General features: G+C 41.1%; 1 pseudogene; it reads right to left on the reverse strand.

Annotated features, from left to right (window-relative positions):
• Nucleotides 1-8,181: 8,181 nt before the first annotated feature.
• LOC132413842 (MORF4 family-associated protein 1-like) lies at nt 8,182-8,555 on the reverse strand (annotated as a pseudogene).
• Between the last annotated feature and the right edge of the window lie 15,532 nt (nt 8,556-24,087).

Below are 24,087 nucleotides of genomic sequence, written 5' to 3' on the forward strand. Positions count from 1 at the left end.
TGATAGAATAAAACTTCATATTACTAACGACTAAAAGCTAATTTTTCAACAATTGCATTCCAGAGCAGCAGATAAGAGAACTATCTACCCAGACTGGAATCAGCTTCTATCATTACAAGGCTTGTATCCTCGGGGAAATATTTAACCTTTCTTTACCTCCGTTTTCTCAACTGTAAATGTGTCAGAATCACCTGGTCGGCTTGTTAGAACAGACTGGTGGACCCCACCTTCAGTTTTTGATGATGTCAAGTTCCCTGATGATGTTCAGTAGTTGTGGCACAGGGGCTTAGTTGCTCCGCGGCATGTGGGATCTTCCTAGACCGGGACTCGAACCCATGTCCCCTGCACTGGCAGGCAGATTCTTAACCACTGTGCCACCAGGGAAGCCCAACATTAGAATATAGTCCCTAAAAATTGTTTATTCCATCTGCAGAACTTAAAACTTTGGCTTGAAAGGTAAAGTTTTCATTCAACACATGGCTAGTCTTATCACGCCTGGCAGAATAATGTCTGTCTGGAGAAGAAGATATGCAAAGCTATTAAGCTAGAAAATGACGAGTTTCTTAAAAATCTTCTTTAGTCACGTATTCCTCCTCCTCACACTCAGCCTGAACTTTCAAGTCTGAAAACAACTACAAAAATAACCAGGGGAACAGAAGTGGTCATATTCCCAACCAGATGAACAAAATCACTGAGGGCAGTTCTCAAACTGTGGTCCCCAGGCCAGTAGTCTGAACATCATCAGGGAACTTGACATTTTTACCTTTCCTCTAGATATTGTCGTCAAGATTCTACCACAGAGCCAGGGCAAATTAATCCACCTCAAATCAGAAGGGGAGAGAGAGGTATCCCTGGTGGCGCAGTGGTTAAGAACCCACTTGCCAATGCAGGGGACACAGGTTCGAGCCCTGGTCTGGGAAGATCCCACAAGCCGCAGAGCAACTAAGCCTGTGCGCCACAACCACTGAGCCTGCACTCTAGAGCCCGCGGGACACAACAAGAGAAGCCACCACAATGAGAAGCCTGCGCACCTCAACGAAGAGTAGCGCCTGCTCGCCACAACTAGAGAAAGCCCACGTGCAGCAACAAAGACCCAATGCAACCAAATATATAAAAAAAAAAAAAAATGACTACAGCAAACATGAGGAGAGATCTACCCAGAATAGCACAAAGTACTCAGAAAGCAAACAGAGAAGTGTGAACATTTCCAGATTTCTATTTCTCTGGTTTCCTTGCTAGCATACCCCCAGAGCCACCGACCCTTAACTCTGAGGAAGAACTGAAAATGACCTTTTTGAAGTATATCACTGAAAATTAAGTTGAAAATTGGTTACCTGAGTAAAGCTCAGAAAATACTAAGTATTTTAAGAGAAACAAACAAAAAACCCACAGACTTAGAGAATTTAGTGCTAAAAAAACTGGTGTCAAGTTCATTTTTTAATTTTAAGAACACAGTTTGTAAAAGCTCTTTGAAAGTACATTCTTTCGAGCTTCAAGAAATATATACATAGGGCTTCCCTGGTGGCGCAGTGGTTGAGATTCCGCCTGCCGATGCAGGGGACGTGGGTTCGTGCCCCGGTCTGGGAAGATCCCACGTGCCGCTGAGCGGCTGGGCCCGTGAGACATGGACGCTGGGCCTGCGTGTCCGGAGCCTGTGCTCCACACGGGAGAGGCCACAACAGTGAGAGGCCCGCATACCGCAAAAAAAAAAAAAAAAAAAAAAAAAAAAAGAAATATATACATAAACAAAATCAATGAAAATTATAGCAATCATGGTTTTGTCTTTTTAGGACTAGTCATTCTATAATTATGAAGTATATGCTGTTGTCTAATGGAAATGATAAATAACACCTTTATTCTCTAACAATAGTTATAAACACTAACAATTCTTATTTTTTAATATGATAAAAATATATATAACATAAAACAAATTCTACTTTTTAATAGGGAAATGGAGATAATGCTATATATATATATATATATATATATACACATAGCCTCTTTCTGAACGTAGTTTAAAGGTAAGTATTTGAGGAATATTAGTGACCTTCCCAAGATGTAAGGTAGAGAATCGGATATTCTTGGTTCTCCAACCAGTTTTAAGTCTACAACTCCATTTATGCCAGTGTGATTTGTTTATTAAGTTATGTACAGTTAAGCACTTTTACTAGTTCAAATATCCAACTTTGGCTGAAATGTGCTAAGTCTGACACTCCTCCTATGCAAGACTACACATCTTGAATAAATGGGATCCAATCTGTATTGGCATATATTTGATCTGAAACTGGTTCATTTGCTCCCAACCCATACCCCTCTTGCACCTGGCAGAAATAGCTATGTATGTATCAGACCATTCTGGCTGAGCACTGCTTCAGGCTGACCCAGGTTGAGCATCCTTAGGTTGACTCTGACCCGGAAGGTGTGGAGCCACAGGGCACATCACTATGGCAACTCCCCACAACAGACCCAAGCTACTTGCGCAGTGTTCCCATCTCTGAGGTCACATGTAGATCCACACCCCCGCCCCCAAAAAGAAGATGTGTGAGTAGATATGTTGCAAGGCATTATCGTTTTATATATAGAAACCACAATCCTCCATCTCAGTGGCTTGGCAGAAACACGAACTTTGCCAATTATCTATGGTCACCCATGTCCCTGTTTGCCCTGAACAGTCCAGTTTTATACCTGTTATGCTTGTGTCATTTTAATGATGCCCCCTTTCTTAATAAAAATTGTCCTGGATTAGACAATAAATTATATGGTCATCCTACAGGCAGGCCCGTTTCAGAAAAGAGACAGGCATGACAGACAAAGCAGAGGTAAGTTTACTTGGGGATGTTTTCAGGCCTTTCTGCTCCAGGCCACCTTCCAATATTTTGTTCAGTGACTGTAGAAAATACTTAGGAGACTTAACAATAATCTTAAAGTCCAACTAAAAAATTCTCTACTTCAACTGTAGAACTCAGCAGCAAAGCAAACAGCAGGTCCTCTTCCTTCTCATCTCAAACGTGCTCAGAATGATCCAGAGGTTCTACTCTATACTAGGCATACTACTAGATGGTAATACTGTTCTACTCTATACTAGGCATACTACTAGACGGTAATACTGTGATGAATCCATCCCTCTAACAAGTTCAATTGCAGAATCATCACTTCTGGGAGTTTGACTCATAAATTTTCCCCCCCAAATTACCCTAACTCTCCCCACTATTTCAATAGGAAATGTGACAAACAGTACTCAGTATCTAATGACTGCACTTGTCCACTCAACAAATATTTACGCCCAAGATCAAACGTGGCAGCCCTTAGATCTCTGAAGCCAACCTTCAGATGTGTTTTGTTTAGCCCAGATAGGATTCTTGTATGTTTAAAATATTTGCTGATACTTTAAAACGTGGACTCATACATAAAAATCCAGATTTCCATCTTCTCTTGAGAAATCCGAAGCTCCGGCAACCCTGGGCTTATATTCTGATAATGTAATTTCCAGTTGGAGCTACCAGCAGCTTGAGAAAGGACCTCTCTATCTAGTCCTCTATGGCCCTCACTCAACCTTCTTCCCCTCAGTTTGAGTTTGTAACCCCTGATCTACAGCTGGAGATAATCCTTAGGTAGACAACAACTGGCATTTCAGGTAGACAACAACTGGCATTTCAAATTAATTGATCCTCTGCCAGGGGCTCTCTAGGTTTGGAGCAAATAGGAATCTATATCTTTAGATCAAAGACTCAACTGGGAAATGGCAATAAACAGGAAAAGTTTGTTTTTTCTTTTATCAAGAAGCCATATGGCTTCCACTCCTCCTACAGGACCAAAGGGGGGAAATAAGCCTAAGCATGTTATTATTTGTAAAGAGCGCATCCAACCTCTAATATCTAAATACAAAATGAAAGTAAATAAAATGAGATATTTTAATTGACCTTCCAATGAGGCCAGGGAAGACTCAACAGCCACTGTTGAGAATTTAAGGTGCCATAACCCATAAACAAACTTTGACCATCAATGAAATTAGCAATGATGTGTCATGCATCAGATCTGAAGAAAATAACCACCAAGAATCATAAAACATTCCTTAAAGTCCTGGAAAAATGCAACCACTTCCACCTCACTGACAGAACCCAAAAATCTTAATACAATAAAGATGGTGATAACGTTCAGAATAAAGAACATGCTGCACTCCAATTTCAACCTAGGTGAAAGCTAAAAATAAATTTTTAACAAATAAGCATAAAATGAAATTCATTTTAATCATGGTTAGAATCCTGAGATCATCTGTGATAAGGTATTTTACCATAACGTAACAGCGGTAACATTAACTAAAATATTGGGAGTTCTGAGCCCTTAGGATATATTAAACTAGTTTACAAAGTAACTGATGGAATCTAAAACAATGAGCTTTATTTTCTTCAGCTCAGCTATAGGCCTTTTTGTGAAAAACTATTGGACAGTCTTTCAATTACAGATACTAGAATACATGAATTTTCAAAAATTAAAGTCTTATTTATAGGAAGTTTTTCTCATTTGACTATTAATTTCCCAGCTGCTAAAGAAACCCGCCACATAGTACAACTGAGACTTTATTTATTTATATTTAGACAACACTATTTTCCCAAAGAATTTAAAGTACTTTGCCCAAACAGTCAGTAATTATTATAAATAACAGCATCTGGGGGGCTTTTGATATGGTAAACTCCTTACACATTTTTTAAAGAGGGGGAGGTGCTGTTTTTCAAGACACAATCACTGTAGTAAAGATTGTTTAGATAACTCTCCAGAGGAAAAAGGACTGTGTCCGTTTTTTTTAAGGAAGTAAAACGCAGTTTGGTAACAGGCACCTTGATTTAGTAAACTCTGGAGAAATATTAGAAAAGAGATGTTCACCTCTTCTACAACACTGATTTTTAAATCACCCAGGTAGGTACTGATTCTGTCTCCATTTAGTGTGGAAAAAACTGCAAAAAAAAAAAAAAAAAAAAGTCTTTCCACTCAAAATCTAAAGGCAGATTCGTATTTTGCTGACAATCTGACAACGTCTAGTAACTTCTCTCTAAGCCGGGCTCCAAAACAGCTTCCCAGATCCAAGATCTGCAGGTGCCGCTGTGACTAGGGTGCGACTGTCCTAAGGGGCCAAGGTGCCGGACTCGGCCAAGACCGAGAGTGTGTGCAGGGGCCTCTAGGAACCCAACCCTCTCCCGCTTTCCCTCTTAAACACACGCGTGCACGCACGCACACACTCGGCCAAGGCCGGGGATGCCATCTCCAGGCACACCCCAAGACATCGAGATCCTCCCGGCACGCGCGCTGCTCCCGCATTCTCCTAGGGCGCACCAGCTCCTCCACTGTCCCGAGACCACTCTCCGCCTCCCTCCCTCTTCCTCGGCCCTGCGGGGAAGGAACTGCCGCCAGAAGCAAGCTCCGGACTCGGGGTCCCAGGAGCGGGACCAGCCTGCGCTCAAGCGCGCCACGTGGAAGGCGCGCGCCAGGAGCTGGACCAGAGTCGGTCTTTAACGTGGGGTCCCAGCGCCTGCAGCCCTGCCACTTCTCCCGGGTGTGATGGACCCTCCCCCGTGCCTCCGAGCCGCGGTCTTGCCTGATTCGGGTCTGTGGCGCGGAAAACGTGGCAGGCCATCTGCGACTCCGGGTCGTCTGGCTGCGCCTTGATCAGGTAAGCAAAGTAGGTGAGGTCGTGGCTGTTGTGGATGAAGCGCGAGATGTGCTGCGCCTTGTGCTCGAAGATGAACACTGCCGGGTTGGGCTGCGCGGCCGTAGGGCCACAGCCCCCAGCGGCACCGGCGCCCGGCGCGGGCACGCAGCGCAGGAGGGGCGCGCTGAGCACCAGGAACACCTCGCGGGGCGCCGGCGCCCCGCAGCCGCCCGCCTCGGGCTTCTGGCTGCGCCGGCGGATCTCGGCCATGAGCCAGGGCAGCATGGGCAGCGTGGTCCTGCGGTCCAGGCACGACCCTCCCACGTACCACAGCCGGAACCTCTTGTCTCCCGGCTTCCCCTGGCCAGGCTGCGCAGTGGCGCCCGGCTCGGGCTCCAGAGGGTGCGGGAACGGCTCATCCTGAAGGCAGCTGGGGGGCTCCATAACTCGCGCCTCCCGAGGGCACGGAGGCGGCCGGATCGGCGCGCCGCGCCCCCAGTTCTCGCGTTGAAGGCGCCGCCGAAACTGTGCCAACAGCCGCGCTGGGCCCCTGCGCCCGCCTCGGCGCGACCCCGAACTCCGCGCTTTAGTGGCCCTGCCCCATGCGGCACTTCGGGCGCGGCTCCCAGGCTCTGGCGGCGGGCACCCGGGGAGAGCCCGGCAGCAGGACTGGCAGGAGAGGGCGGGTTAAATCGCTATCCTCCTTTCTCCGGCTCGAGCCTGGGGCCGCACTTCCCCCTTCCTCGTCCGCGGCTCCGCTGGGTCAGAGGACAACGCCGAGGGCCCCGCGCCTCCGCCGGTCGCCGCCGGTTCCAGCGCTGCAGAGCCGTTGCGGCCGCCGCGCTCGCCCCGGGCGGGCACTGGGAGGCAGGGCGGGGAATGGGCTGTGCGCCGGAGGGGGTGACTTGGGGCGGAGCTGACTCCTACCAGGGTGACCAGCTGTCACCTGGAAGGTCGGGGCTCCCGGGCTTCGGCGCGATCGGTTCTCTGGGAGGGCCTGCGAGAACTATTTCGATGGAAAATAACAAAAACAAAACGTGGCCTCGCGGGGGCCGCTCCTCCTCCGGTCGCCGCAGCCCAGCTCGCTGCTCCTCCTCCAACTGTTCCCGTCCCTCCCTCGCTTCTTCCTTCCTTCCAGGCTGCTTCTTTAATCGGGCTGCCACCCCGCCTCTCGTCCGGCGGGCGGAGAGTGGTGCCTATAAAAGCTTATCTGTGAAGTCACCTCTTCGCCTCTTTCTCCGGCCGCGATCCCAGACCGCCCCTCCAACCCGCCCCTCAGGCAGCAATACTGCGCCCGGCGCCGGCACTGTCCGGACCAACTCATCATCTCCCGGGTCACCGATATCTCCGTCTTCTTCTGGGCGTCTCTGCTGCCCCCTGGAGAGGGGACCACTCTCAACGGGGCGCTGGGATTTTTTTTTTTTTTTTAATTAATCATATTTGCTTGGTTTCAATTCCTTCTAAAGCCTGCATCATAATTTCTGAATATTATTTCCTAATAATCTCCAAAAAAATACTCGTGTTTTAAATCACGAAATTACGATGAAATTTCTTTTCCATTTCAAAAGAAATTTATTTATGATTTTTTTATTAACACACATAGGTGCTTTGGTCATCTGCACAAAAAGAAAAACAATTTTAAGGCTTTTTAGGTCTTTGTTTTTCAAGGCAAATGAACACTTGTTACATGTTTGATTTTGACCTCAAATCCTAGTCAGATCTACTGCCCTGGTGACCTAGAAGGGACTTTATGGGCCCTGATATGACTTTTCCTTTCTCCAGGCTCTCAAGGCTCTTGGTAGATTGTCTCTTTGACGCCATACTCTTAAACCTCTGTAATGTGTGAGGATATTACAATAGTAAAGCGCGCTCCATCATTCCCTATTCAAACTTCTTTGTCGTTTAGGGTCAGATAGGTTGTCTAAATAAACGCACCTGACAGGTTATACAATAAACACGAGACAATATGCCACAAAACATAGCTCTCCTCCTTTGTCTCACAGAGGTATTCAAGTTCCATAACATGTGCCCACTGTCTTCCATCTCCAACTCTCTTTTGGTTTTTCCCAGTCTTATCCAAAGCAATCTCATTCCTACATTGCTTCACCAGCTACATCCAAGTAGTGCCTTCCACTGCACCTCTAAAGTTGGAAGATTCTGACCCCAAGTCTTCACACGGGTGTTCCAAAGTTCCAGAAAACAATCAGGTCACATGATAACACCAAAATACAAGGCCATGCCCAACATTTCCAAAACACTGCAAAGTAACAAAAATAAACTGAAACAAGTTTTGATTAAGCCCTGTTTCCCTTATGAGAGTATTTCTCAAAAGAAAATTATTTTTAGGAACCAAATACATTTCACAATCTACACTCATATCAAGGTCACCAGCCACTGACCCTAAGGGACATTGTTACATGGGAGTAAAAAACATACAAAAACTGAATAGAGAAAATGAGCGGTTTCAGTTTCTTCCAGGTATCCGCCCATCCTTACCAGCGGACCAGAGTCCATCAGCTGTGAAAGCCAACCCTCCTTCAAGACGATTTGCTTTTCTCTATCTGCCAAACCAGCTCCACCATCAAATCTGCCATCTTCGCAATCTCCTTGGCTTTCTCCTCCACCTTCCGGCACAACTCTGGCACTCTCTCATCAGCTTCCCCACTGGGATGCTGAAGGTGATTCAAGGCTTTCTCCTCTGAGGTCTCCACCTGCATTTCTATCTGCATGAGCATATTATCCATCTTCCACAACTTACTCCTGGTCCTCAGGTACACTCTCGTGGGAGAGCCACCATATCCTCCCGCACCCCACGGATGACTGGAAGCAGGAACTGCTCCAAATCTTCCTAGGGCCCCAAAACTTCCACTTCCGCCGGTGCTTCTACCTTGTCCTGGTCCAAGGGGCACATTTTTCCTGCCTCATCTTCAGAACCACACGACCCTCACGCCCTGCCCTGGGACAGCTGATCAGCAGTTACTGCTCGGGTCAAAAGCGACCCACGCTCCTTGTCAATAGTGTTCCTGAACTATCTTTTTAAAAATATCTCTTTACGCCTTTTGCTTCACCACTGCTCAGGGAGAAAACAGCCTCACATGTAAACTGCAGAGCGGTGAACAGAATCACGATCAAGTATTTTTAACTCCAATTTCCCTTTAAAATATAACATGGTATGACAAACATGAATCGTCATAGCTTTTAGTGCAGCCAATACATTTTATTCATTGTATTTACCCAGTTCAGAGCTAGTGTAGAGATTTCGCACCCTTTTTTATGTAGTAATATATATTTCCAGGGAACTCAAAAAACATTCTAGGGATAATTTAATCATTCTAATTTTAAAGAAGAAAGAGAAGTATTCTTTTTTCTTTTTAGCAAATTGGACTTTCATTCTTTTTACTCTTACTAAATTATAATTAAGAGTTAGGTAACAGGTAAACAAAAATAAGTGGGAAAGACCCTTAAAGTTCCCAATTTTCGGGCTTCCCTGGTGGCGCAGTGGTTGAGAGTCCGCCTGCCGATGCAGGGGACACGGGTTCATGCCCCGGTCCGGGAGGATCCCACATGCTGCGGAGCGGCTGGGACCGTGAGCCATGGCCGCTGAGCCTGCGCGTCCGGAGCCTATGCTCCGCAATGGGAGAGGCCACAGCGGTGAGAGGCCCGCGTACCACAAAAAAAACAAAAACAAACAAACAAAAAAGTTCCCAATTTTCTCCAAAGGGCTCATAGGAAAAATGAAAACTCTCCCATTCTCTCTCTCTCTCATTTTTTTTCCTTTAATGGTATTCTCACTGTCTATAAAGCCTTGAGACTATTTTTTATCCTATATGTAATATCACTACAATCAATTCCCATTATTCCCATGCAGAATTTCTGGGTGCACCCTGATGGCTCCCTTATAGATAGAATTTAAGCTCCAAGATAAAGACATTATTAATTGGTTAGATTCACTCATTCGGTTTACTCACACCACCACGTTTTTGTGCAAAGTAGAACCATGTCTTCAAGAAGCACTGAAGGGTTTCCCTGGTGGCACAGTGGTTAAGAACCTGCCTGCCAATGCGGGGGACACAGAGTGGTCTGGGAAGATCCCACATGCCGTGGAGCAACTAAGCCCGTGCTCCACAACTAATGAGCCTGCGCTCTAGAGCCCACGAGCCACAACTACTGAGCCTGCGTGCCACAACTACTGAAGCCCCCGTGCCTAGGACTTGTCCTCCGCAACAAGGGAAGCCACCGCAATGCGAAGCCCACGCACCACAACGAAGAGTAGCCCCCGACGGCTGCAGCTAGAGAAAACCCTCGCGCAGCAACGAAGACCCAACACAAACAAAAATAAATAAATTTTTTTTTTTTTTAAAAAGTAGTGAAAAGTTGTCCGAATGTGACTGAAACCTTGTAGAACCTTGCCAGAAACTCCTATATAGATCCTATTTCCCTTGGCCACATATCTGAGATCTATAAAAAAGAAAGAAAAGAACAGAGATCTGGGGAAAGCATGGAAGTCTTGTGGGTTCTACCAAATCAACCAGCTTGGGAGCTAGGAATGAATCTGGAGCCCCAGCAGGCCGTTTCTTACTGGTGAAAGAAAGTGATGCAATAAACATCTACTTATTGACAGAAACACAGAAGAATTGTCTTTTATTACATGACATCCTAAGTGTGATTGTTTCCTGCTCTGGAACATCCTTAGCCCTCTCTTTGTAACCTTTTTGTGATGTTTTGCTTACTGTGCATTAATGAGCATTATTACTGTTTACCAATACCTGATCCTCTCTGCATCCTGACACATGGGAAGGCAGGCACGATCCTAAGAAGTGTTTTGGAAGTGAAATGTGACCAGAGGTGACTTGGGTCATATCTTTGAGTAGAAGCATTTAATTGCCAATAATCAACGCCCTAGCCCTCTCGTGCTGTCCATCCCCACACTTCCTCTTCAGTGGTCATTATGGAAACATCAGTATGGAGGTTCCTCGTGATCGAAGCAGTCCAGAATGCTGCGCCAGTTCCTAGAGGACAGCTGTCTTGGAGACCCTCCCAGGCACACAGCACACTTCTTGTAGTGGGAAATAAACTTTTTTCTTTGTTAAGCCACTGGGATTGTGGAGTTGTCTGCTACCTTGTTGTAAATCTATCCTATCCTGTCCGATAATGTTATTATACTACAGTATATATTGTATCTTATATAACTTGCTTTATTATCATTTAGACATTTGACTTATTGCATGAATGAACTATATGGTAAGCTATTAGTTTCTTATCATCATTGTATCACCTGCAGAAGCTTAGAGAATTGCATGCACATAAAAAAAGTGTTCAATTATAGTTTGATTACTTGAATTTAGAAAAAGACAAGAGGATGATACAATTTTAAATGTTTGCCGGCTATTACACTGAATATGCAGGTCTATGATGTTTACTAAATGGTGGGGCAATAAATCATCCTCTGACCCCCAACCCTTCCACTCTCAACCCCACTGTTGCCCAAAAAAGGGCCAACGAATATGCTCATGAAAAGCATTTCTAACAATCTGCAAGAAGTATCTCCTGAATAGTCTTGTAGCCACCTCTACTATGATATCCAAAAGTAAACACTTATTTTTTTAAAAAGTGCTCCTCTAATATCCCAATATTATAATGCTGTTAGCATTAATTAGAAGTTGTAACATTCAGTCAAATCCTAGTTTAAAAACTATATACTACATGAGAAGTATAAGGGCCTGAGCTAGTGTATAAGACTGGAAAGGTTCACCTCAATCTCTTAGCTTGTCTCCTTGCTTCCAAGCACAAATGTACTCTCTCTTGTTTTCTCTTTCTATCTCTCTCTTCCATTCTGTACCCTCCCCCAATATCTACTTTTCTTCCCACTTAAAAATCTTTAAATGAAGATACATTTCCTAAAGCTCAAAGCACGAATCTTTCTAGTCTTATATTTGCTGCTCTTCACTCCCCCACTCCCTCACCCAGACAACCTTTCCATTCCCAGATGCATTACATGCTCAGGTCTTCATGGGGCTTCCTAAGCTTCTTCCTCTCCCCGATTGCTCTTGCTTCCTAATGCCCACAACTTGAATTTCCCCCATCTTTCACTATGGAAACATTTATCTATTGTTCAAGACCCAAGTCAAGAATCATGTCTTCTGAGAGGTTGTTTCTTACTTCCCCAGTCAGTGTTAGGGGCCCTCTCTTCTTGGGTCTTTTTTTAAATACATTTCACTGTTATAGCTCTCATTACAGTTATAATTACTGGGTAGTTTGTCTGTGTCCCCCACCACAAAGACAGCATCTTGAGAGAAGGGATTATTTGTTTTGTGCTCTGTTTTCCTCCAGCAGAAAACACAATAGCTGACGCTTAATTGGGTCTTAATAAATACTGAGTGAATGAATGAACTGAATTGAATAAATGGCAAATGAGAATTTAAGAAACTAAAGATTAAGAGGTTATTTTACTATCACAGAGGTGATACACCAAATAATTATATAATTTCATGTAAATGTACTAAATATATCCACTAGCTAATGATAAAATACTAGAAAATAATAGAATGCCTCTTCAAAATCATGGTGGAGTTCTGACTGGAGATAGTAAACAGAGCACAAGTGTTTGTGACTGAATAACAATTTGAGATACTATCAGGGTTTTCCCCTTATTGTTCCTTGTTCCCTGTGACCTTCCCCCAGCCCAGGCAGCCAGGGCATTGCATCTTCGCTGATCCAGGGAAATGAGGACACAGCAGAACACAGATAACAAAAGAGTCCATTCTTAGCTTTCAGGTTTCAAAAGCTAAGAACCTTGCAAAGGGAAAAGATTTGGAATACTATGTGCTCTCAGAGTCAGTTTCTCTTGCTCTTCATACTAAAAAAAAATAAAAGTTTCCCAAATTTGGGAGACGGAGACAAAGAGAGAGGAAATAAAAAAAGGATAGCTGCTAGGAAACTAGATGTAAAATATATGATTTTCAAATTAGTAGAATATTGATCTATCCAGTAGGAAAGGAAAGGGAATAAAAAGAAAAGAAAGGAAACAAAATTAAACTGTGATAATTAGAAAACTTAAAATAGTATGGCTACAGTAACTCCATATAGTAACTATAATAAATGTAAGTTAGTTACTCTAACAGACCAAAAGATAAAGACTTAAAGATCCAGGAATGTGTTGTTTACAGAATCACTTTGAAAATAAAAGGATATGGCTTCCCTGGTGGCGCAGTGGTTAAGAATCCTCCTGCCAATGCAGGGGACACAGGTTCGAACCCAGTCTGGGAGGATCCCACATGCTGCAAAACAGCTAAGCCCATGCACCACAACTACTGAGCCTGCGCTCTAGAGCCCATGAGCCACAACTACTGAACCCACGTGCCTAGAACCCGTGCTCCACAACAAGACACTGCAATGAGAAGCCCACGCACTGCAATGAAGAGTAGTCACCACTCGCCCCAACTAGAGAAAGCCTTCAATGAGAAGCCCGCGCACAGCAACAAAGACCCACTGCAGCCAAAAATAAATAAATAAATAAATAAAATAAATTTTTAAAAAGAAAGGATATAGAAACATTGAAAATAAATAGCAGAAAATATATCAGGCATACATGAATGAGAAGAAAATCAGGGTCGTGGTTTCAATGTTAGATTAAATAGAATTTAAGGCTAATGAAAGGGGTCATGAAGAAATATTTGCCAGCATAAGTATTAAGAAGATGATTTTATTTTTAAACACATGCACACTAAATAAATTGCTCTCAGCTACATAAAACAGAAACTAAAATAATGACAGGAAAAATAAACAGTTGGTGACTTTAACAAATCATCCACATATACTATAAGATTAAATAAATTAAATATAATCAAATTTATAAATTTTGATAACATAATTAACAGTTTAAATATATGTAATGAATAAATGAGTAGAGAATACAAAATTTTTATAGAGCACCTGTGAAGAAAGCTAAAATTGACTATGCACTGTGTCACCCAGGAAACCCATAAATTCCAAAGAATTGCTATCATATACATGTTTTCTCTTTATTATTCAAGGTAAACTAGGAATCAAAAACATAGGTTTAAAAATCCACATATCTGGAAAGTAAGAAACATAGAGTATCCTGGTTAAACAGAAAGTTATAGGAGAAAAGTTTAAAGATATGGAGTTAAGTTTAAAAAGGAATTCTGGCAAAACTTGTGGACTACAGATAAATGTATTGATTAAAGTACACTTATCAAAATAAAAGAAAGAACGAATAAAAACAAATAAAGTAAGAATTTAACTAAAAAGAGAAAAAAATGACATGGAAAAACCCAAGGAAATAATAAGGAAAGAAGGAATAAAGTTAAGTCCAGAAATCAGGAAGATAAAGAATGGGAAAACAATAGAAAGGAATAGCATGGAAGAATGTTTTCATATCTATTGATTATCTGTATTGTTTTGAAGGACTTGGTGATCATATTTTTTTGCCTGTTTTTTTAAACTAGGACCAAATTATAGAATCTCTCCATATTAGGAAAAGTAACATTTTGTTCAGCATACATTTTCTATATTTCTCCCAGTTTCTCATTATTTTTTTGGACATAACAAAAACAGAGAATACAGATTTTTTTTTTCAAACACTCATAGAATAGTCAAAGAAATTAACCACACCTTGTCTTTTAACAATGTTTAAGGTGTCTTCACAAAAACTGAGGTAATTTTTTTTTTTTGCAGTACGCGTGCCTCTCACTGTTGTGGCCTCTCCCGTTGCAGAGCACAGACTCCAGATGCGCAGGCTCAGCGGCCATGGCTCATGGGCCTAGCCGCTCCGCGGCATGTGGGATCTTCCCGGACCGGGGCACGAACCCGTGTCCCCTGCATCGGCAGGCGGAATCTCAACCACTGCACCACCAGGGAAGCCCTGAGGTAATTATTGATTTACTTCAGCCCACACCCCAAATATAGGTGCTACTTCTTAATACTCTTGACAGAATTATAAAAGTGACATTTTTTAATTAGGAAATTGAGGCACAAACTAAGCAGGTAATGAGAGTAATGTTGTAGAAAACGAACACAATAATAGCAACTGATTGCTAATCAAATGCACAGTGCTTGGCACAGAGAAGGTGACTAATAAAATTCTGGTGAATGAACATGTTTAGAGCTCTGTTGAATGCCAAAGAACAGAATCAGTTACTTACAGAGGTTAAAAAAATGTTTTGGAATATTTAAATTTTATTGTATTTATTTTTTTATATAGCAGGTTCCTTTGCGTATTTTGCATAACAAGACTTTATTAGATGTGTCTTTGGCAACTGTTTTCTCACAGCCTTGAAGAAAACATTTCCTTGTCTTCTAATCCTCTTGATACTGTCTTTTGTGGAGCAGAAGTTTTTAATTTGAATAAAGTCCAGCTTATCAATTATTTTTTTCATAGATTGTCTTTTTTTAACTTTATTTATTTTTTATATAGTAGGTTCTTATTAGTTACCTATTTTATACCTTTTAGTGTATATATGTCAATCCCAACCTCCCAATTCATCCCACCCTTCAACCCCCCCGACTTTCCCCCCTTGGTGTCCATGTTTGTTCTTTACATATGTCTCTATTTCTGCCTTGCAAACAGGTTCATCTGTACCATTTTTCTAGATTCCACATATATGCATTAATATACAAAATTTTTCTCTTTCTTACTTCACTCTGTATGAGAGTCTCTAGGTCCATCCACATCTCTACAAATGACCCAATTTCGTTCCTTTTTATGTCTGAGTAATATTCCATTGTATATATGTACCACACCTTCTTTATCCATTCTTCTGTCAATGGGCATTTAGGTTTCTTCCATGACCTGCTATTGTAAATACTGCTGCAATGAACATTGGGGTGCATGTGTCTTTTTGAATTATGGTTTTCTCTGGGTATATGCCTAGTAGTGGGATTGCTGGGTCATATGGTAATTCTATTTTTAGTTTTTTAAGGAACCTCCATATGTTCTCCATAGTGACTGTATCAATTTACATTCCCACCAACAGTGCAAGAGAGTTCCCTTTTCTCCACACCCTCTCCAGCATTTGTTTGTAGATTTTCTGACGATGCCCATTCCAACTGGTATGATGTAATAACTCATTGTAGTCTTGATTTGCATTTCTATAATGATTAGTGATGTTGAGCAGCTTTTCATGTGCTTCTTGGCCATCTGTATGTCTTCTCTGGAGAGTTGTCTGTTTAGATCTTCTGTCCATTTTTTTATTGGATTGGTCTTTTTTTTTTTTAATATTGAGCTTCATGAGCTGTTTACATATTATGGAGATTAATCCTTTGTCCATTGATTTGTTTGCAAATATTTTCTCCCATTCTGAGTGTTGTCTTTTCGTCTTATTTATAGTTTCCTTTGCTGTGCAAAAGCTTTTAAGTTTCATTAGGTCCCATTTGTTTATTTTCGTTTTTATTTCTATTACTCTAGGAGGTGGGTCAAAAAGGATCTTGCTGTGATTTATGTCAAAGAGTGTTCTTCCTATTTTTTCCTCTAAGAGTTATATATTGTCCGGTCTTACATTTACGTCTTTAATCCATTTTGAGTTTAATTTTGTGTATAGTGTTAGGGAGTGTTCTAATTTCATTCTTTTACATGTAGCTGTCCAGTTTTCCCAGCACCACTTATTGAAGACACTGTCTTTTCTCCAATATATATCCTTGCTTCCTTTGTCACAGAACAGTTGACCATAGGTCCATAGGTTTATCTCTGTGCTTTCTATCCTGTTCCACTGATCTGTATTTCTGTTTTTGTGCCACTATCATACTGTCTTGATTACTGTAGCTTTGTAGTATAGTATGAAGTCCAGGAGCCTGATTCCTCCAGCTCCGTTTTTTTTCCCTCAAGACTGCTTTGGCTATTCAGGGTCTTTTGTGTCTCCATACAAATTTTAAGATTTTTTGTCCTAGTTCTGTAAAAAATGCCATTGGTAACTTGATAAGGATTGCATTGAATCTGTAGATTGCTTTGGGTAGTATAGTCATTTTCACAATATTGATTCTTGCAATCCAAGAACATGGCATATCTCTCCATCTGTTTGTTTCGTCTTTAATTTCTTTCATCCGTGTCTTATAGTTTTCTGCATACGGGTCTTTTGTCTCCCTAGTTAGCTTTATTCCTAGGTATCTTATTCTTTTTGTTGCAATGGTAAATGGGAGTGTTTCCTTAATTTCCCTTTCAAGTTTTTCATCATTAGTGTATAGGAATGCAAGAAATTTCTGTGCATTAATTTTGTATCCTGCAACTTTACTAAATTCATTGATTAGCTCTAGTACTTTTCTGGTAGCATCTGTAGGATTCTCTATGTACAGTATCATGTCATCTGCAGTGACAGTTTTACTTCTTCTTTTCCAATCTGTATTCCTTTTATTTCTTTTTCTTCTCTGATTGCCTTGGCTAGGACTTCCAAAACTATGTTGAATAATAGTGGTAAGAGTGGACATCCTTGTCTTGTTCCTGATCTTAGAGGAAATGCTTTCAGTTTTTCACCATTGAGAATGATGTTTGCTGTGGGTTTGTCCTAGATGGCCTTTATTATGTTAAGGGAGGTTCCCTCTATGCCCACTTTCTGGACAGTTTTTATCATAAATAGGTGTTGAATTTTGTCAAAAGCTTTTGCTGCATCTATTGAGACGATCATATGGTTTTTATTCTTCAATTTGTTAATATGGTGTATCACACTGATTGATTTGCATATGTTAAGGAATCCTTGCATCCTTGGGATAATTCCCACTTGATTATGGTGCATGATCCTTTTAATATGTTGTTGGATTCTGTTTGCTAATATTTTGTTGAGGATTTTTGCATCTATATCCATCAGTGATATTGGTCTGTAACTTTCTCTTTTTTGTAGTATCTTTGTCTGGTTTTGGTATCAGGGTGATGTTGGCCTCATAGAATGAGTTCGGGAGTGTTCCTTCCTCTGCAATTTTTTGGAAGAGTTTGAGAAGGATGGTTGTTATCTCTTCTCTAAATGTTTGATAGAATTCACCCGTGAATCCATCTGGTCCTGGACTTTTGTTTGTTGGAAGATTTTTAATCACAGTTTCAATTTCATTACTTGTGATTGGTCTGTTCATATTTTCTATTTCTTCCTGGTTCAGTCTTGGAAGTTTATACCTTTCTAAGAATTTGTCCATTTCTTCCAGGTTGTCCATTTTATTGGCATACAGTTGCTTGTAGTAGTCTCTTAGGATGCTTTGTATTTCTGCGGTGTCTGTGGTAACTTCTCCTCTTTGATTTCTAATTTTATTGATTTGAGTCCTCTCCCTCTTTTTCTTGATGAGTCTGGCTAATTGTTTATCAATTTTGTTTCTCTTCTCAAAGAACCAACTTTTAGTTTTATTGATCTTTGCTATTGTTTTGTTTCTATTTCATTCATTTCTGCTCTGATCTTTATGATTTATTTCCTTCTACTAACTTTGGGTTTTGTTTGTTCTTCTTTTTCTAGTTCCTTTAGGTGTTAGGTTAGATGTTTATTTGAGATTTTTCTTGTTTCTTGAAGTAGGCTTGTATTGCTGTAAACTTCCCTTTAGGACTGCTTTTGCTCCATCCCATAGGTTTTGGATCATCGTGTTTTCATTGTCATTTGTCTCTAGTATTCTTTGATTTCCTGTTTGATTTCTTCAGTGATCTTGGTTATTTAGTAAAGTATTGTTTAGTCTCCATGTGTTTGTGTTTTTTACGTTTTTTTTTTTCTGTAATTGATTTCTAATCTCATAGTGTTGTGGTCAGAAAAGATGCTTGATATGATTTCAATTTTCTTAAATTTACCAAGGTTTGATTTGTGACCCAAGATGTGATCTATCCTGGAGAATGTTCCGTGTGCACTTGAGAAGAAAGTGTAATCTGCTGTTTCTGGATGGAATAGCCTATAAATATCAATTAAATCTATCTGGTCTATTGTGTCATTTAAAGCTTTTGTTTCCTTATTAATTTTCTGTTTGGATGATCTGTCCATTGGTGTTAGTGAGGTGTTAAAGTCCCCCACTATAATTGTGTTACAGTCGATTTCCTCTTTTAGAGCTGTTAGCAGTTGCCTTATGTATTGAGGTGCTCCTATGTTGGATGCATATATATTTATAATTGTTATATCTTCTTCTTGGATTGATCCCTTGATCATTATGTAGTGTCCCTCCTTGGCTCTTGTAACATTCTTTATTTTAAAGTCTATTTTATCTGATATGAGTATTGCTACTCCAGCTTTCCTTTGATTTCCATTTGCATGGAATACCTTTTTCCATTCCTCACTTTCAGTCCGTATGTGTCCCTACGTCTGAAATAGGTCTCTTGTAAACAGCATATATATGGTCTTGTTTTCGTATCCATTCAGTGAACCTGTGTCTTTTGGTTGGAGCATTTAATCCATTCATGTTTAAAGTAATTATCGATATGTATGTTCCTATGACCATTTTCTTAATTGTTTTGGGTTTGTTTTTGTAGGTCCTTTTCTTCTCTTGTGTTTCCAACTTAGAGAAATTCCTTTAGCATTTGCTGTAGAGCTGGTTTGGTGGTGCTGAATTCTCTTACCCTTTGCTTGTCTGTAAAGCTTTTGATTTCTCCATCAAATCTGAATGAGATTCTCGCCAGGTAATCTTCGTTGTAGGTTCTTCCCTTTCATCACTTTAAATATATCATGCCACTCCCTTCTGGCTTGTAGAGTTTCTGCTGAGAAATTAGCTGTTAACCTTATGGGAGTTCCCTTGTACATTATTTGTCATTTTTCCCTTGCTGCTTTCAATAATTTTTCTTTGTCTTTAATTTTTTGACAATTTGATTACTATGTGTCTCAGCCTGTTTCTCCTTGGGTTTATCCTGCCTGGGACTCTCTGCACTTCCTCGACTTGGGTGGCTATTTCCTTTTCCATGTCAGGGAAGTTTTTGACTAAAATCTCTTCAAATATTCTCGCCAGTCCTTTCTCTCTCTCTTCTCCTTCTGGGACCCCTATAATGCAAATGTTGTTGCGTTTAATGTTCTCCCAGAGGTCTCTTAGGCTGTCTTCATTTCTTTTCATTCTTTTTTCTTTATTCTGTTCTGTGGCAGTGCATTCCACCATTCTGTTTTCCAGGTCACTTATCCTTTCCTCTGCCTCAGTTATTCTGCTATTAATTTCTTCTAGTGTATTTTTCATATCAGTTATTATATTGTTCATCTCTGTTTGTTTGCTCTTTAATTCTTCTGTTTGTTTGTTCTGTAATTCTTCTAGGTTTTTGGTAAACATTTCTTGCACCTTCTTGATCTTTGTCTCCATTCTTTTCCCAAGGTCCTGGATCATCTTCACTATCATTATTCTGAATTCTTTTTTTGGAAGGTTGCCTATCTCCACTTCATTTAGTTGTTTTTCTAGTGTTTTATCTTGTTCCTTCATCTGGTACATAGCCCTCTGCCTTTGCATCTTGTCTACCTTTCTGTGAATGTGGTTTTTTTCCCACAGGCTGCAGGACTGTAGCTCTTCTTGCTTCTGCTGTCTGCCCTCTGGTGGATGAGGCTATCTAAGAGGCTTGTGCAATTTGGGAGGGACTGGTGGTGGGTAGAGGTGGCTGTTGCTCTGGTGGGCAGAGCTCAGTAAAACTCTAATCTGCTTGTCTGCTGATGGGTGGGGCTGGGTTCCCTTCCTGTTGGTTGTTCGGCCTGAGGTGACCCATCACTGGAGCCTACCTGGGCTCTTTGGCGGGGCTAATGGTGGACTCTGTGAGGGCTAATGCCAAGGAGTACTTCCCAGAACTTCTGCTGCCAGTGTCCTTGTCCTCATTGTGAGCCACAGCCAGCACCACCACCCTCCCCGCCCACCGCAGGAGACCCTCCAACACTAGCAGGTAGGTCTGGTTCAGTCTCCTATGGGGTCACCGCTCCTTCCTCTGGGTTCTGATGCACACACTACTTTGTGTGTGCCCTCCAAGAGTGGAGTCTCTGTTTCCCCAGTCCTGTTGAAGTCCTGCAATCAAATCCCACTAGCCTTCAAGGTCTGATTCTCCCTGAATTCCTCCTCCCGTTGCTGGACCCCCAGGTTGGGAAGCCTGACATGGGGCTCAGAACCTTCACTCCAGTGGGTGGAATTCTGTGGTGTAAGTGTTCTCCAGTTTGTGAGTCACCCACCCGGCAGTTATGGGATTTGATTTATTGTGATTTCGCCCCTCCTACCATCTCATTGTGGCTTCTCCTTTGTCTTTTGATGCGGGGTATCTTTTTGGGTGAGTTCCAGTGTCTTCCTGTCCTTGATTGTTCAGCAGTTAGGTGTGATTCTGGTGCTCCCGCAAGATGGAGTGAGTGCATGTCCTTCTACTCCGCCATCTTGAACCAATCTCTCCAGAGGTTAAAAATTTCTGTGGAGGAAGCAGCTTTTCTCTTTTTTCATAACTTTACAATACCCATTTTTGTCTTACTGCGTAAATCAGAAGTGCCTCGAGTGAAAAACTCTGAAAAACTCTGTTGTCATAAAACCTATTTGAGGGATGAAAAGAAACAGGGTTAAAATGAACATTTATTTAATGCACGATTTCAGGCCAGACAGCTTCACATCAGCCAAGCATATGCAATCAAGCACAAGTTATGAAATATTGTATATTTGAATGAAGATATTAGTATGGAGAGATTAAACACTTCCTGCATTATGCCTTCCTTTATCAGTAAGTGGAATTTCACATTTATGCTCTTCAGAATTATGTGGATTTAAACTGATATCATTGACTATTTTCTCTTGAACCTAATGAAAATCTTTGCAACTGAAAGCAATAGTGATGCTGCAATGAAACTGTCCCCCTGTAAAAATTCTTCCTGTTTAATTACTATTTCTAATGGGCCCTAAGAAGCTTAAAAATAAATATATTTTAAGTCTGTCATGGATGAATTATTCCACATTTTCCTTGCTGAGTTTAAAATACAACACTCAAGCCACTAACATAATAGAGATTAAAATGAACAAATATACATGTAATATTTTTCAAACCAATAATTATTTTGAATAGGTAATATATGTAGAGGGTAGAGAGTTTGAATGTTACAAAAAAAGGTAAATCAGCAAAATGTAAGTCTCTCTTCCACTCCTTTCCCCAGATACCCATTTTCTTTCTAGAAACAACCATTGTTATAAGTTTACTATGCATGGATCTAAAAATGAAATAATAATAATAGCCACCATTTGTTGAATAATCACTCTGCACCAAGGTTCCTCACAAAAATGGTATGAGATAAGGACCGCTATTCTCCTCATTTTACTAATGATAAAACTGAGTCATACAAACATTAAGAATCTTGTATAGGGTCACACTTTGTAGGTGGAAGAATTTTGGTTCAAACAAGAGCTATTACTCGTATTTGTACAGGCTGTACTCAAACAGATACTATACTAGAGAAAATAGCTGAACTAGAGTAACAGTTGCTAGGATAATTGAGATTTGATAAAACTTTACAATGATACCTTAATTTAAAGGGTCTTTAACAGTTAAGAACTAATTTACTTACTTATGAAGTAATATTTATTGAAAACCTCCTATGGTCCAGGCACTGGAAACATACTTGCCATCCTCACATGAGAAATGCAGGCAAGGGAAAAGCAACTAAAATATTATGCAGTATACAGAATTGGGATCATGCCATAACAAAACTCTAAAATATGTGACATTGATTCCAAGACCATGTGGCAGATGAAAAGGAAAACTTTAGTAGAAATAGCAAGAAAACGATTGCAGGAGACTAGAAAAAAGATGAGGAAACTGCTACAGAAGCTAAAAAAATAGTGACCCATGTCATATAATATAGTGGTAAAACTATCACCTGCAGTAACTTGAAAGATAGTCCACCCAGTAACCTGATGGACTTTTGGATTTGAGCAGAGATTTCTAGGAAGAAAACTGAGAGTGTTTGTACTAGCTGATGTATGAGAAGCTTCAAGAAAGAGATGGGCTCTGAAAACAACTGACCAATATGTAAGCAGAATTTAAAGAGATTATAAAGGGGCTAGAATTTGCCAGTCTGGAATGTAAACTCTTATTTCCAGATTCTCAAGCAAATAAAAGATTTTCAAATTAAGATATGGCCTAAAGATAAAGGATAAAATCAAAACTATGGCCAGAAGACACTTTTCTAACGCTTCTAAGGAATTTAAATTGGTGCTTTCTTGGGCTGAACAAAATGGCTTCTCAAAAGCTTAAAGATGTAGGTCCACAGAAGCCTGATCTGAAAGTAGCAGTAAATTAGTCTAAAAAGAGAAGACTGTCTTGAAAACAAGTGTGGCTTTGGCTTCTAGAGCATGGAGTGAACTTTCATCTGATACATAGAAGACTCCCAAAGTTCTTAAGGGAATTGTACTAGCAAAAGTACTGCCAGCCTGGACTAATAGGGACTGTGACTATTCAATCGTAAATAAGTTTCTGGGTTCCTAACTTTATACAGGCAGGAACAGACTGAGAAAGTTGCTCAAAGGACATACAAGGAGATGAACTGGAATTGGACATTTGGAATTTTAAGTGTCTGTAGGATATCAGAGCAGAGAAATCAGAGGAGTTGAACATGTGGTTCTAAAATTTAGGAGACAGGACTTCCCTGGTGGCGCAGTGGTTAAGAATCTGCCTGCCAACTCAGGGGACATGGGTTTGAGCCCTGGTCCAGGAAGATCCCACATGCCGCGGAGCAACTAAGCCCGTGTGCCACAACTAGTGAGCCTGTGCTCTAGAGCCTGCGAACCACAACTACTGAGCCCACGTGTAGCAACTACTGAAGCCCATGTGCCTAGAGCCCATGCTGCGCAACAAGAGAAGCCACTGCAATGAGAAGCCCACGCGCTGCAACAAAGAGTAGTTCCCGCTCGCTGCAACTAGAGAAAGCCCATGCACAGCAACGAAGACCCAACACAGCCATAAATTAATTAATTAATTTAATTAAATAAATAAAATTTAGGAGACAGATCTAGGCTAGAGATATAAATTTGAGAATCATTAGCACGTATGAAATACCAAATGCAAACTTTCAGCTTTGGTTGAAATATAAGCAAAATCTTGGGACCCCAAGTGACAATGTTATTCAATGAGAATCTTTAACAGAAGCAGAAAATTGTTGACACAAGTGCTTTTGAGGATGCAGAGCACTGGGCTAGTTTTACAACATTATCATAAAAGTCAGGTTCCCAGAAAGAAAACAAATTCACCCTAGATGAATTCAAATAAGACTTTAATGAAAGGAGTAACAAGGAGCGGGCAGAACTGAGGAGGACAGGGAATGCCGAGGCACTGAGAGCTTTGCGGCAGTGGGGAAACATTATTACACCTATGACTAAAAAGTCAAGAGTAGGAAACAGTGTTTTTTGTTTTGTTTTAAAATATTTATTATTTATTTATTTATTTATTTTGCCTGCATTGGGTCTTAGCTGCGGCATACCTGTGGGATCTAGTTCCCTGACCAGGGATCGAACCCGGGCCCCCGGCATTGGGAGCATGGAGTCTTAGCCACTGG

This window comes from Delphinus delphis, chromosome 18 (assembly GCF_949987515.2).
Source record: "Delphinus delphis chromosome 18, mDelDel1.2, whole genome shotgun sequence".
Lineage (NCBI taxonomy): Eukaryota > Metazoa > Chordata > Mammalia > Artiodactyla > Delphinidae > Delphinus > Delphinus delphis.